This window comes from Ursus americanus, chromosome 26 (assembly GCF_024610735.1).
Source record: "Ursus americanus isolate L20-20 chromosome 26, mUrsAme1.1.p, whole genome shotgun sequence".
Taxonomy (NCBI): Eukaryota; Metazoa; Chordata; class Mammalia; order Carnivora; family Ursidae; genus Ursus; species Ursus americanus.
Genome location: NC_142152.1, coordinates 8,421,435 through 8,434,148, shown reverse-complemented (window position 1 = coordinate 8,434,148; position 12,714 = coordinate 8,421,435). Strand labels below are relative to the sequence as shown.

The 12,714-nt window shown below is 40.7% G+C and overlaps 1 protein-coding gene across 2 annotated transcripts in view; it reads right to left on the bottom strand.

Moving 5' to 3' along the window:
* PRKCH (protein kinase C eta) overlaps positions 1-12,714 on the bottom strand; it is a 367,061-nt gene that overhangs the window by 316,485 nt on the left and 37,862 nt on the right. The gene's annotated exons all lie outside the window — the stretch shown is intronic.

Sequence of the window (12,714 nt, the reverse complement as noted above, 5' to 3'; positions counted from 1 at the left end):
AGGGACAGCTGGGAATGTGGACCTCATCCTGTCTGGGTTTTCCCCTGACAAGTGGCGGTAGTAGCAGGATATGAGGTGCTCAAAGACCACTCACACGCTATTATCACCGAGAGCCGAGTGAGTAACGAGAAGAACAGGTGCAGTGGACTGGATTTCACTTCATGGGCAAGTGGGAACACTACGGGACTCAGGATGACACGGATTTTTAAAAAAATCAATTGGGGGGGGATGAGTAGGTGAACACAGGGGATCTTTAGGATGGTAAAATTGTTCTGTATGATACTATCATGGTGGATATATGTCATGCATTTGTCAAAATCCATAGGATGTCAGACATAAAAGAGAACCCCAGTGTAAACTAGAGACTTTAGTCCATAATAATGTACAGTATTGGCTCCTCAGTTGTAACAGACGTACCACACTCATGCAAGATGTTAATAATAGGAGAAACTGGGGAGGAGAGATAGGGTAGGTAGGTGGGAACTCTCTGTACTTTCCACTCAATTTTTCTGTAAACCTAAAACTGCTCTAAAAAATAAAGTCTATTAATTTCAAAAAAGTAGAGAAAAAACTAATTTTGCTGGGCTATTGTGATGGCTAAAATGGATACAACCTATGAAAGCGCTAAATGAATATCCATAGCAACAAGAACAAAAACAATCAATCACCCGTGTCATACATGAATACATCATCCCTCCACACGCCTCTCCCTAGAGGTGCCCACTGCTATTGAAGTGACTTGTATCCTCCTAGACCTTTCCATGCGTATGTATATATGTAAGGGGGATCATACTTTTGAGGCACTTATATACTTTCCCTGAGCCCTTGAAAGTCCTTATTATCTTTTTTCTTTTCATTTTGTTTTCCATTATTATATTCCTTTCCAGCACCCCATCTGCCATTAAGGCCAAGCCCTGAGGCTTATTGTGCCCTGTGTCAGAAAGGTAAGACACAGACCCAAAAAGGAAGTGGAACCCACTATGCCTTCTCATCCAGAAGTAAATGCAAAAGAGAAAAGAGGGTGAGAAATTCAGACACGAGGGTCCTTGTTTTCTCTTATCTCTGGGCTGCACCTTGGGGTAGGTGGGGGTATAAACACACTCAGAGAGCTACAAAGAGACCCCAGGGCGTGGTGTTTACCCTCTAGGGACTTAGCTCCAGGCTTAAAGCCCCTTCTATAATGTACATCATGAGCATTCTTCTGGGAGGGAAACCTAGATGTGGACTTACTGAATGAGGGCTATGGGCATGGTTCTTATTATAAAACATAATATGGGCACATGGAAATAATCCTTTAAGGTATAAAATAAAAAGTAAAAATCTCGCTCCATGATCCACACTCCAGGCCCGCTTTTCACAGATAACTGTTTTTCATCTGCTTGTTTATCGTTTTGGGTTTTCTGGTGGTCATCTACATAACTCAACTAACCTGTTTATCCTGTTTCCTGATTTAGCTATTGAACGATGTTTTGAAAAAGAAAAAATGGGCTCACTTATACGAAACCCTCTTTCAACTTTTGTTAATTTATTTTTATTTTTAGTTCTATTATCTATTTTTATCGTTTTAAAGATACAGCTCTTTTGATGCAGTAACATTAAACAATATCTCTTCCACTGGGAAATATGAGGAAATAAATACTCTTTCCCTTCTCTTCCTCCCTCTTTCCCCTAACTTTTTTCTATATTATCTGTATGTGCCCAAGGTCTTTTGGATTTATAATTAAGTTTTACACGCTTTATCTATAGAAAGATTCTTTTAAAAATCCAAAGAGCATTTACAATGGTCATGTGACTATCATCCATTCTTGATGGGGATAATATAGCCTAGCCAGAATATATCATAGTGGGAAAGCCTGAGGCTTAGAATAACTCTGCCACTTAAGAATTGTGTGACTTGGTTACTTAATTTCTCTATGCCTTAATTTTTCATCTGAAAAAAATGGGATAATAATAACTACCTTGTAGGATTGTTTGAAGATTAAAGGAAATTATCTAAAGCACTTACCACAGTGCCTGTCATATAGTAAGAATTTCAACAGCAGTTGTATTATTATTAGTGTTATTATATTGTTATTATTTAGGTAGTGCGAATGGATCCATTAAGAAGATATTATAAATCTTATGTTATTAAACCTGTGTCATGAATAAGGAAAATATTCCTAATACCAAGGTTAAGTGGATTCTCTCTCTCAGCACAGTTCAAAATTTCATGTCACAGCTTAATTTGCATTTTAGACCATGATTTTTGTATTTCCTGACACATCTAATTGACTTTCTATTTTCTTGTTGAGTGAAGAAACTAATAATAGACTTTATCATACTGTGTGTCAAATAGCCAATCTTGAGAAGAAAGAGATTATGCAATCCCTGACAAATGAAGAGAGAGAGCCCCTGGTTTCTAACCTTCTAGTTCTGGTTTCCGTGTGACCTGGATTTTTTTCCTATTCCTCAGATACCTGAAAGAGCCCCCATCCTAGTCTTATAATATCCCCCCAACACACACATATTCATTAAATGGTAGCACATGAGGGCTCCTTTCTTTGAAACCCAGCGATGTTATAGAGGGAATTGTAGTGAACACATCTAGAGACTCTTCCAATCCTGACATTTTTTCTATGGTTTTAAGCTTTTCTGATAGTCTGCTTATCTAGGCTTTCCGCTCTGGCTAAAGTTTTCCTATTCTCTTTCTCTCTCTTTCTCTCTCTTTCCCTCCACCCTTCTCCCCACCAGCCCCCCCCCCCAACTTTCTGATAGAAACTGAGGACAGAGAAACACCCCCACCTTGCAGCAAGGATCATTTTGGCACTTTCATCATTACTTCTCCTCAGGTATCCACAATGGATACCAGTATGCTAAAGATAATCATCCTCTAGCTTCAGCAAGTTCCAAATCCCTGCTCCATTTAAAGGGATACTATATAAAACACACATTTCAGTACATCAGATCCACAACCACTATGAAGGAAGAGAAGGAACGTTTCTGCTTCTTGATAAGAAGAACTAGCTGATCACTGTGTACATCTTAGCAGTTACCAAATATAAATGGGGGGCGTGGGACACAATTTTTTAAATCTTGAAATGTCCTAGAAATAAATACCCTTGAGGTATAGTTTGAGATGTTGTGCAATGCCAAACTTCCCTGAGGACTGGGGGAGGGGGTTACGTACTAACAGACATAAGCTCTCCATAGAGAACTAGCTCCTGATGTTTCACGACGCCTTCCAACAATGTAAATGGTGTCAGTTCCCCTACATTGACTGTGGTGTTTTAATAAATCAAATTATCAAAGCTCCATAGATGTAAAAAAAAAAAAAAATGAAACAAAAACAAGTGAAGCAAGCATAGTTTGCTACTCTAACATCAAAGAACTCCAAACCATAAATCCATAACATTCACTTTCAAAAGCAGAGGATGAAAAATATGGAATGAGTTTTTTAGATTTAATTTTAAAACAGCAAAAGTATGTGAAAGCAGAAGAGAAATGCTGAAAAGCAGAAACCAGAGCAGAGGGCACTTCATTTTAGAATTTTTAGCTTCTCCAGGGAGCATGAGAGCTTAGTTCCTTCATGGCTGGAAAGCCATAGGCAAAGTTTGCAAGCGCTTTTTGTATTGAGTCCAGTCATTCAGCTCAAGTCAGTAAATCAGACACCCAGGGGATACATAACACATTATTAAATTTATGCAAGAGCTCTGAGTTCATCAAGGAAAATAAAGAAAGGTGCTAAATGTCACAAGTGAGTTTGCTGGTAATCAAGCCATCCAATATTAAATTGATTTTGAAGTCACACAGTCTCTTTTTCTGCAAAGTTTCATTCATAGCAGACACTTGTCACTTTTTTTTTTTCTTTTTTGGGGGTAGACACATTTCATTTCCCTTCTGATAACATCTCAGTTTCCTTTCAGGGAATTGCTTTTCCCAATGTACGCAATCTTGGTGGGAATTAGTGCCTGCCCCCAGCCCCACAAGCTGGCAGGCTGGGTGTACCTCATCCAGCTTGTCCATGGAGTGAGCAGACAGAAGGTGAGCATTAGCACAGACTCACTCAACAGGACACTCTCCCCAGCCTGAGAATCCCAGGGGAGGGATATGAATGGTCACGAGAATTTATTTGTCCCTGCTGATTTGCCCTCGTGAGTTCCCTTGCGTCCAGCCCATTCTCCAAACCTGGTTTTCTAGCCCCTCAATGAGTTGTCTCAAGTAGTCATCCAAAAAAAATCTATTTTTTCTTGAGATCGTCAGAGTCTATTTCAGAGGTTTGTGATCAAGAGGTCTAATGTATTCATTTGTTCAAAGAAAAAAATTTCTTGAACATCTGTGTTTAGCACAGGAATACAGAGACATGGCTCCTACCCTCAGACAGACTGAGATTGCTACATAAATAGGTAATTCCGGTGTAATATAGGAGGCGCTATTATAGATAAACAAAGATCACAGGGACAGAAGTCAGTGATTCTGCATAGGGGACATAGAGAATGTTCCACCAAGCAAGCATAGTCTAGTTTTGAAGGACAAGTAGTCCACCTTCACAAAAAAAGATGAGCCAAGTTTTCCAGGAGCAAAAACAAAGCACACACAAGACATACAGGCCTGGAGGAGCAGGACATGTTTGAGATGCTTCCAGAAGTAGGCTGGGGCAGAGACTGCATGAGCGAATGAGTTTTTGGATGAGGCTGAGGCTACATCATGAAGGACCGTGCATTCAGGACAACGGGACTGGTGTTGAATAAATGGCCGATGGAATGGCTAATGCCAAGAAACTCGAACACATTGCCCTCAAATACAGGAGGTCTCAGAAACAGTAGGTGCGCAGAAGTAAAACTTAAAGTGGAAAAATAGATGCTTCAAATCAATCATATACAACTTTTTTTTTTCAAGGATTGACTTAGGTTAAGTACAAGGGTTTGCAGGCCATAATTAAAAAACAAAAACAATCACTTAAATCTCACGGTATTCCAGATTTGAAGATCTACTTCGTTGATCAGAAGCATGTCAAGGAGATAATGGGCTGCTCTTATTAGCTGCTAAAATATCAATACTCTGGAATATTTGAGAGTTACCTACCATTGGGAGACAATTCTCCATGTGTGTCTTGCGTTTCTGCACTCGTCACAAGCAAACACACCAACTGTCCCTTGTTTCAGACTACGTTTTCAAGGATGTGGTATATGACGGGCAGCCTGATAAAATGGCAGTGACGTCTCCTGCAGAGCAAAGGGCATAATATTGAACACCTCTTCAGTGTTCAACACTGGACTAGTCCTTATGAGAGATAAGAACCCCTACTTTCACTGCATATAGGCAGAGGTGACCAACGCATGTCAAACTAGCGTGACCAACACAAAATAATATGTAATCCAGTATGACAGTCCCTAGCAACACAAAATAATATGTAATCCAATATGACAGTCCCTAGCAACATTTTATTTATATTGTTTAGATGCTTAGTAAAATGTTTTGGAACACTGTCAAATTTCAAATAAGACGAAAATCAGTAAAGGCTCAATGACGCAGAGAAAACCTCTTTGGAGGAGAACTTCAACTGGACTCTGAAGAATTGGGAGGATTTTTATAGGAAGGGATGGGGGGAAACATTTATTATGAAAGTTGAGAATGAGATTTCTTTTTTTTTTTTTTAAGAGAGGAAGCGAGTAAGGAGGGACAAAGGAAGAGGGAGAGAGAATCCTAAGCAGGCTCCACACCCAGCACAGAGCCCGACACAGGGCTTGATCTCACGACCCTGAGATGACGACCTGAGCCAAAATTAAGAGTCGGATGCTTAACCGAACGAGCCACCCACACACCCCAAGAATGAGATGGTTAAGGAGCAAGTTGTTGAATGTGGGTTGCCTAGGCTGGTCTCCTGTATTTATCCTCTAGGTGTCTCAATCTCCCCATCTGTGAAGTCTGGGAACTAATGGCCCTATTCCCCAGGGAAGTTAGAGGGAAGCGATGAACCAGCAGGTGTGAAACCTCTTTTGAAGTGAGAGCACGTAAAAGCTAAGATAGCTAAACTGATTAAATCAACAATTATCTTATTACTGCTGAATCTTCTCTTCCCCAGGCTAAATGTCCCTTGGTGGCTATACCCATGTGTCACATGGCAAGGTACGAGTCGTTTGTTGTTCTGTGTGACTACAACATAGTTTATGTTCTTCTCCAGTGTGGTGCTCAGAATTCTCCAGTTGTAGCCTGACAGGTGCAGATTGGAGAGGGATTTTCACCTTCTTTGGTGTATATATTGTCTTTGTACCGATGCAGGCCAAAAATACAATGAGCACCATTAACTCTGACAGTCCTGTCAACTAAAGTTCCATTTTAATGAGATCCGCTACTATATCTTCTCCATCCTGTACTTCTAGACTCAAAGGCAGGAATTTCAATTCAAGTCTCAATTTGTTGTCTCTAGATGACAGTTGATACAAAATGGTAGTAACGTTTGAAAAGATTAGCAACCTCAAGGATGCATAAGATGTTTACCTACGTTCACCCAACTGGGAAGACTGAACCATTATCACTTCCCAGTTTCCTGGTGCAGCTGGGCCATAAGCAACCACACCTCCATCTTTCTCCTCAATCCCTTCCTCCTGACCATCACTTCATTCTCAAATGACTTTGCCTCCTCCACCAGCCTGGAATTCCCTACCACAACACCTACGGATGCATCCATCTCCACTGGCACCAACGCTTTCCCTCTTAGCTCTGTTATCCAAGGCTGTGCTTTGGCCTCTTATGGTCATCATTCCAATAGCCCATGTTCTCTCTCCTGCATTTTTAATATTGCCCTCCTTACTGGCTCTTCTACCTCCAAACACACAACACACACACACACACACACACACACACACACACACACACACACAAATACCTTTCTGTCTTTTTCACAAAATCCATCTGTCATGGACTCAATGTGTGCCCCCTTAAAATTATATGTTGAAGCCTTCACCCCCAGTCAGCCTGTATTTGGAGATGGGGTACCTCTAAGGAAGTAATTAAAGTTAAGTGAAGTCATAAAGGCAGGGTTCTGATCCTCATTTCTCTCTCCACTAGCACTCGCGGAAGAAAGGCCAAGAAGGCAACCATCTACAAGCCAGGAAGAGAGCTCTCACCAGAAATGGAATTTTCTGGCAACTTGATCATAGACTTCCAGTCTCTAGAGCTGTGAGAAAATAAATTTTTGTTGCTTTAGCCATGCAGTCTGCAGTATTCTGTTAGGGCAGCCTGAGCAGACTGAGATGCCATCTGTTGACCTTCCCTCACTCCAGTATTGTCCAACTGGTCCATTTTGGTCATGGCCAAGTTTCTGGAAACAGCTCCTTAAGTTCACTGTTCCTACTTTCTCTCTTCCCATTTACTCTCTAACCCATGTCATGCAGTTTCAGACTCTACTGCTCTGTGACAGGCGCCCCTCCAAAACCCAAACTCTTAACAACTAAACTACACCACCTTGTAATAGCTATTGTTTTAAATACGCTCCTGTTCATTGCTACATCCTTATCTCCACAGTTACCCCTCATCCCTTTTTGCTTACATTATTGCCATAGCTTCCTGATTATTCTCCTCAGCTCCAATCTGGATTGCTTCCAAGACAATTTCAACATTGCCACCAGAGCAATCTTTTGAAAACACAACTCTGAGTATTATGCTAAGTTAAATACATCAGACAAAGAAAGACAAATATCATATGATTTCACTTATATCTGGGATCTAAAAAATAAAACAAATGAACAAACAAAACAAAACAAAACTCACAGATACAAAGAACAGATTGGTGGTTGCCGGGGGGCGGTGAGTGAAGGAGATCAAAAGTAAAAATTTCCAGTTATAAAATAAATAAGTCATGGGGATGTCGTGTACAGCATGGGGACTACGGTCAATAATATTGTATTGCAAATTTGAAAGTTGCTGAGAAAGTCAATCTTAAAAGTTCTCATCACAAGAAAAAAACCTGGAACTTTGTAGGGTGGTCAATGGTAAACAGACTTACAGTGGTGACCATTTCCCAATGTATACAAATATCGAATCATTATGTAGTTCATCTGAAACTAACCTAATGTTGTATCTCAATTGTGCTTCAATAAAAAATAAAATAAAAACCAAGTATAATAAAAAACAAAGCAAAGCAAACGTAAGTCTGATCACTACCCTCCCTCTGCATGAAACCCTCTTGTGCTCCTCACGGCCTGACTCTTCAGCCCACGAGGCACCTTGGGTTCTGGCCCCTGGCTACCGTTCTAGCGGCCTGGGCAGGCCCCGTTTGTTCCAGAGCGACTTGCAGTTTCCCCAAAAGTGCACAACACTTTACAACTCCAAACTTTTACACATTTGTTCCCTGTCCCTGAAAGGATCCCCCCCGCCCCCCTTAGATTCACGCACAGGCTGCGGTGACTGACCCCAGAGGCCTTGCCAGCACCTGGTACCTCCCTCTCCAGAGGCCCACAAGCCAGACCCCCCTTTGCCAGCTTCCTCGCAGCTGGAAGTAGCCACGTGACCCACTGTCACGGGCAATGAGATGCCAGAGGAAGCCTGCAGTGGGACTTATGAACAAACAGACGTGGCCGGTGCTGTCCTTCCCCCGCTTTTATCCACCTTCAACAGGTATGTTCTTTTTGGAAATGTGGCTGTCCTGTTGACATCATGAGACCATAAAGCATGAGGATAAGAAGCCATCACTGTAAGGGTGGCAGAGCAGAAAAAGAAAGAACATGAATGCACAGCGAAAATCAATGTCCAATGCCTCTGGACTTTCATCTAAGTCACTGTTACTTGTGGCCAAACAACTCTTAACTAAAACATGGGTCTAACAACTTAACTCTTTTAAAATTCAGTCCAAGGTGTCTCTCTTGGGAAATACTTTCTGACTCTCAATTCTGATTCAGAGGTTCTTCCTTTGGCTCCTAAAATTACCCATGCATGATTCTATCACACGGGTTATCACACTTGATGTCCTCATTTATTTACCTGTCTTTCCTAGAAGACTGGGAGTTGCTAGAAGACAACATCACGCCTGTTTGATTTTATATTCCCCGTGACTAGCACATTGCCTGACACATGTTGGGCCTTCCAGACCTGACACATTACCGATTTGGAATCATAAAATATACGTTGAATCCTCCCTTTTAGGCAAAAGATACACCTTTAAATAATAAACTATAAAAATTTCTCGTAATTATTGTAGTCTCTTCTTGAAGGTGGTAAAAGTAATTTATTTGTGTTAATTTGGGCAGAGAAAGTGCCACAAATAGAAGAAAAATTCATTTATCACATTAGTAAGTTTCAAAACAAAGACTCTCAAACAAAAAACTGAGAGAATGTGCTGGCAGTGGATATTTACTTAAAATAAATACTAAAAAGAAGTGATTTAGGCAGAAGGCCTATAATCCCAAATGGAAACATGGTAATACAGGAAAGAATGTAGAGAAATGGAAAAGGTAAACATGTGGGTAACACATAATGAATATTGACTGTTTAGAACAATAATAATAATGTTTTATGGGATTAAAAGTGTGTAGAAATAAAACACATGATAACAGTAACAATGCCCAAACAGGGAAATCAGCTTAAATGTTGTAGGGTTCTTTTATTGTCCAAGAAGTATTAACGGTATCAATTTATAGTAGACTGTAATAAGTCAGGGACACATGTTTGTAATCTCTGTGGTAACTACAAAAAGAATAAAGAGTGTATAATCCAGAAGCTAATCACAGAAAATGGAATATTTTTTAAAATACTAAATTAACGTAAGAAAGAAGACAAGAATGTAGAAAGAGAGGAATAGAAAAAACCAGATGGGACAAACAGTAAACAAAGACGATGACGGTAGATTTAAACTCACACAGGCAGGCATGGTGGGCCTATCGCTCACCACACGGAAGAAGCCAGCTTGGGGAGGAAAGGTGGTTATCGCAGAGAAGGTGTGCAGAAGGAGACAGGAGGTGCCTTGGACCTTAAGACAGAGATGGAGGGATGTACTGTCAGATGAACTTTCTAAACTGATTACAGCCCCTGAACATGAATTTTCTGAGAGAGAAAGTTCACAATATCCTTACAATAAACTCTCCTTTCTGAGCTGATTTCAGGCAGTTCTGTTCCAACCTTCTGTTGCAAACAAATGACCCCTGACTGAGACAGCGGTCACGGTTAATAGGAGCTGAGAAATATGGTCTCATTAGACTGGCCTCTGGGGAGAGAGAACTAGTGTCTTGGTCATGAAGCTTCTATCACAAGAATGCTTTCATAGTCCAGCTTTCTATAATGATGGTTTCTGATTTTTTTTTTTAATATTCCAGAACACCAGGCAATCAGTCTTTATATTAATCTTAATGAAAAGGTATTATTGCTTATGTATAACAGAATACTAAAATTTGTAAAGCAAAAATGTTTCATTCTAAGAAAACAAAAGAAAAACAAAGACCTCTTGATTTTTCTGCCATGACCATCTGGTTTTATAATTAATGTCCTGCCAATATGCTAAAATATTTTCTATGTAAATCTTTTACATTCTTGCTGCATTTTCAATTAAAGTCTCTGAATTAAAACTTTGTACCATGAGTCAGCAGTTAAAGCAAACATGTTTTTTCCATTTATCTTCCTTTGGGAAAACCCAGTCCCAAATGCAGAATGCCTGCCATCCTGTAGTTCTTTTCATCAATCCAGATGTCCATAATTACTTCTGGAGGTTGCCATAGTGGTTTGCCCTGCCATTTGACACCATCTTTCCCATGATTACCTACTACGGCTTCCCTTGCTTTTTTCACTGTTCCCTATAAATACTCCCATTCACAGCGTACAACATACCTGTGGTCTATGCATCGTAAGACCTGGAGACACCTCATGTTCATGGGTGGCTTCATGCAGGGACAGCCGTTTCAGATTTGTGCTGGGGCAGAGAGACTCTCTCTTTATATCCTATTTTAGAAGCCGTTGTCCAAATCTCTGAGCTATAATGCAGAAAGCTAATATTCTAAGAAGTAGGGAAAATGAAGTTCCAGAGATCACATACGCAAAAGTCATGAGGTCTTCACAGGCATTATTTATGATAATGCCCTCCAAAGTGTGGCCCAAAGCCATTATGACCCCCATCAACATTTGGTTGGCCTTGGACAAATGGCCAACTGACCATCTGCTATAGACGTGGGTCTGTAAAGAGGCTGAGCTTAGTAGTGTCCTGTTGCCTAAATATCTAGGACAGGAAACACTGCTTTTCTTTTTCTAAAGAGGTTTTTTGTTTTTTTTTTAAGATTTATCTTTTCATTTTTGAAAGCGAGAGAGAGAGGAGGGAGGTGGGCAGGGAGGGAGAGTCCTAAGCAGACTCCAAGCTGAGCCCAACGCGGGGCTCAATCTCATAACCCCGAGATCACAATCCGAGTCAAAACCAAGAGTCACCAAGAGTCAGACGCGTAACCTACTGTGTCACCCAGGGGCGACCAGAACTACTTTTCTTAGAGAAGCCCTTCTGAAAGCAGCCCACCTTGGTCACCTGGCCTCTCTGCAGCCATTCCTTTCCGCGCACTCCTCTGCGCACACGCACGATAACCATCGTTATGACAGCGTCCCATAAAGCTTCATCAAAACTATTACTAAAAACTATACAGATAGTTTTGTTACAAGTCTACTACAAGCCACACGTTATTCTAGCAGCTTTACCTGCATTATCTCTAATCTTGCAGCTCTGCAGATGGGTTATCTGTATTCCTAACTAACGGCAGAGGAAACTCACTCAGAGTGGTTAACTTGTCTTCAATCACATGCTAGTAATTTCCTCTTACTGACATGACTCTTCCCATAGGGAAATTCGTCTAGTATGGAAGGATCTGCTGGGATTTGAATAAAGAAGGGGCAATCCTGAAATGCCAACGAGTAAATAAAAACCACTTCTTATTTAAAAAATGAAATTCAAATAACATGCAACTCTGTTGTCTAGTGCTTAGAATCTTCCTACGTCACACGCCAGATCAAAGCGAACTATTAGCGTGGCCTATTTAGGATGCTGAGCTAACACGCCATCCTTTCACGCACACACGCGAAGGACAGCTTGGTTCTTCACATGCTTCAAATGCGTGTCTCTCTGCCAGCGATCCTGCGATGGACTGAGCATAAATGAATATAACCATGTGGGTTACATTTTTTTGGAAATACATATGAGCTGGTAAACTAAAGGGGAAAGAACTTGGGGAAAAGTTTATTTGGGGGTTTGATCAAAACCAAATTACTTAGAAAAAATATATATATATGGAATCTGCAGCAGTTCCACAAACTCCCAAAACCAACGGCCTCTAAACAACCCAGGCCTGGCACATCAGAAAGAGTGAGTTAAAACTTGAAAAAAGTCAGACCCAATTACTAAGTACATACTGCTTCCATAATTTTCTCTACGGAAACAACAACAACAAAAAAATTCTTTTATGTTAAGAAAACAAAGCCCATTGGTGGAGCCTGAGAAAAAAAAAATAAGTGGGCAAAAACTGATGGTCTTAGCAGACCCAGGCAGTGTAGGTATTGAATACACAAGAAATTATCATAACTACAATAGTAAACCCATTCTCTCCTCCCACTTTCACTGAAGCTGCTTGGAGAAAATATTGTTACTTTCTTCAGGATGAGGGGAAGTCCAGTTTTTTCACTCTTCTGTGAGCCCTGCAGTAGTTGTCTTGGGGCAGAATCCTACCCACCCGAGCTCTGACCCCAGGCCATAGAACCAGGCTTCTTATTAACAAT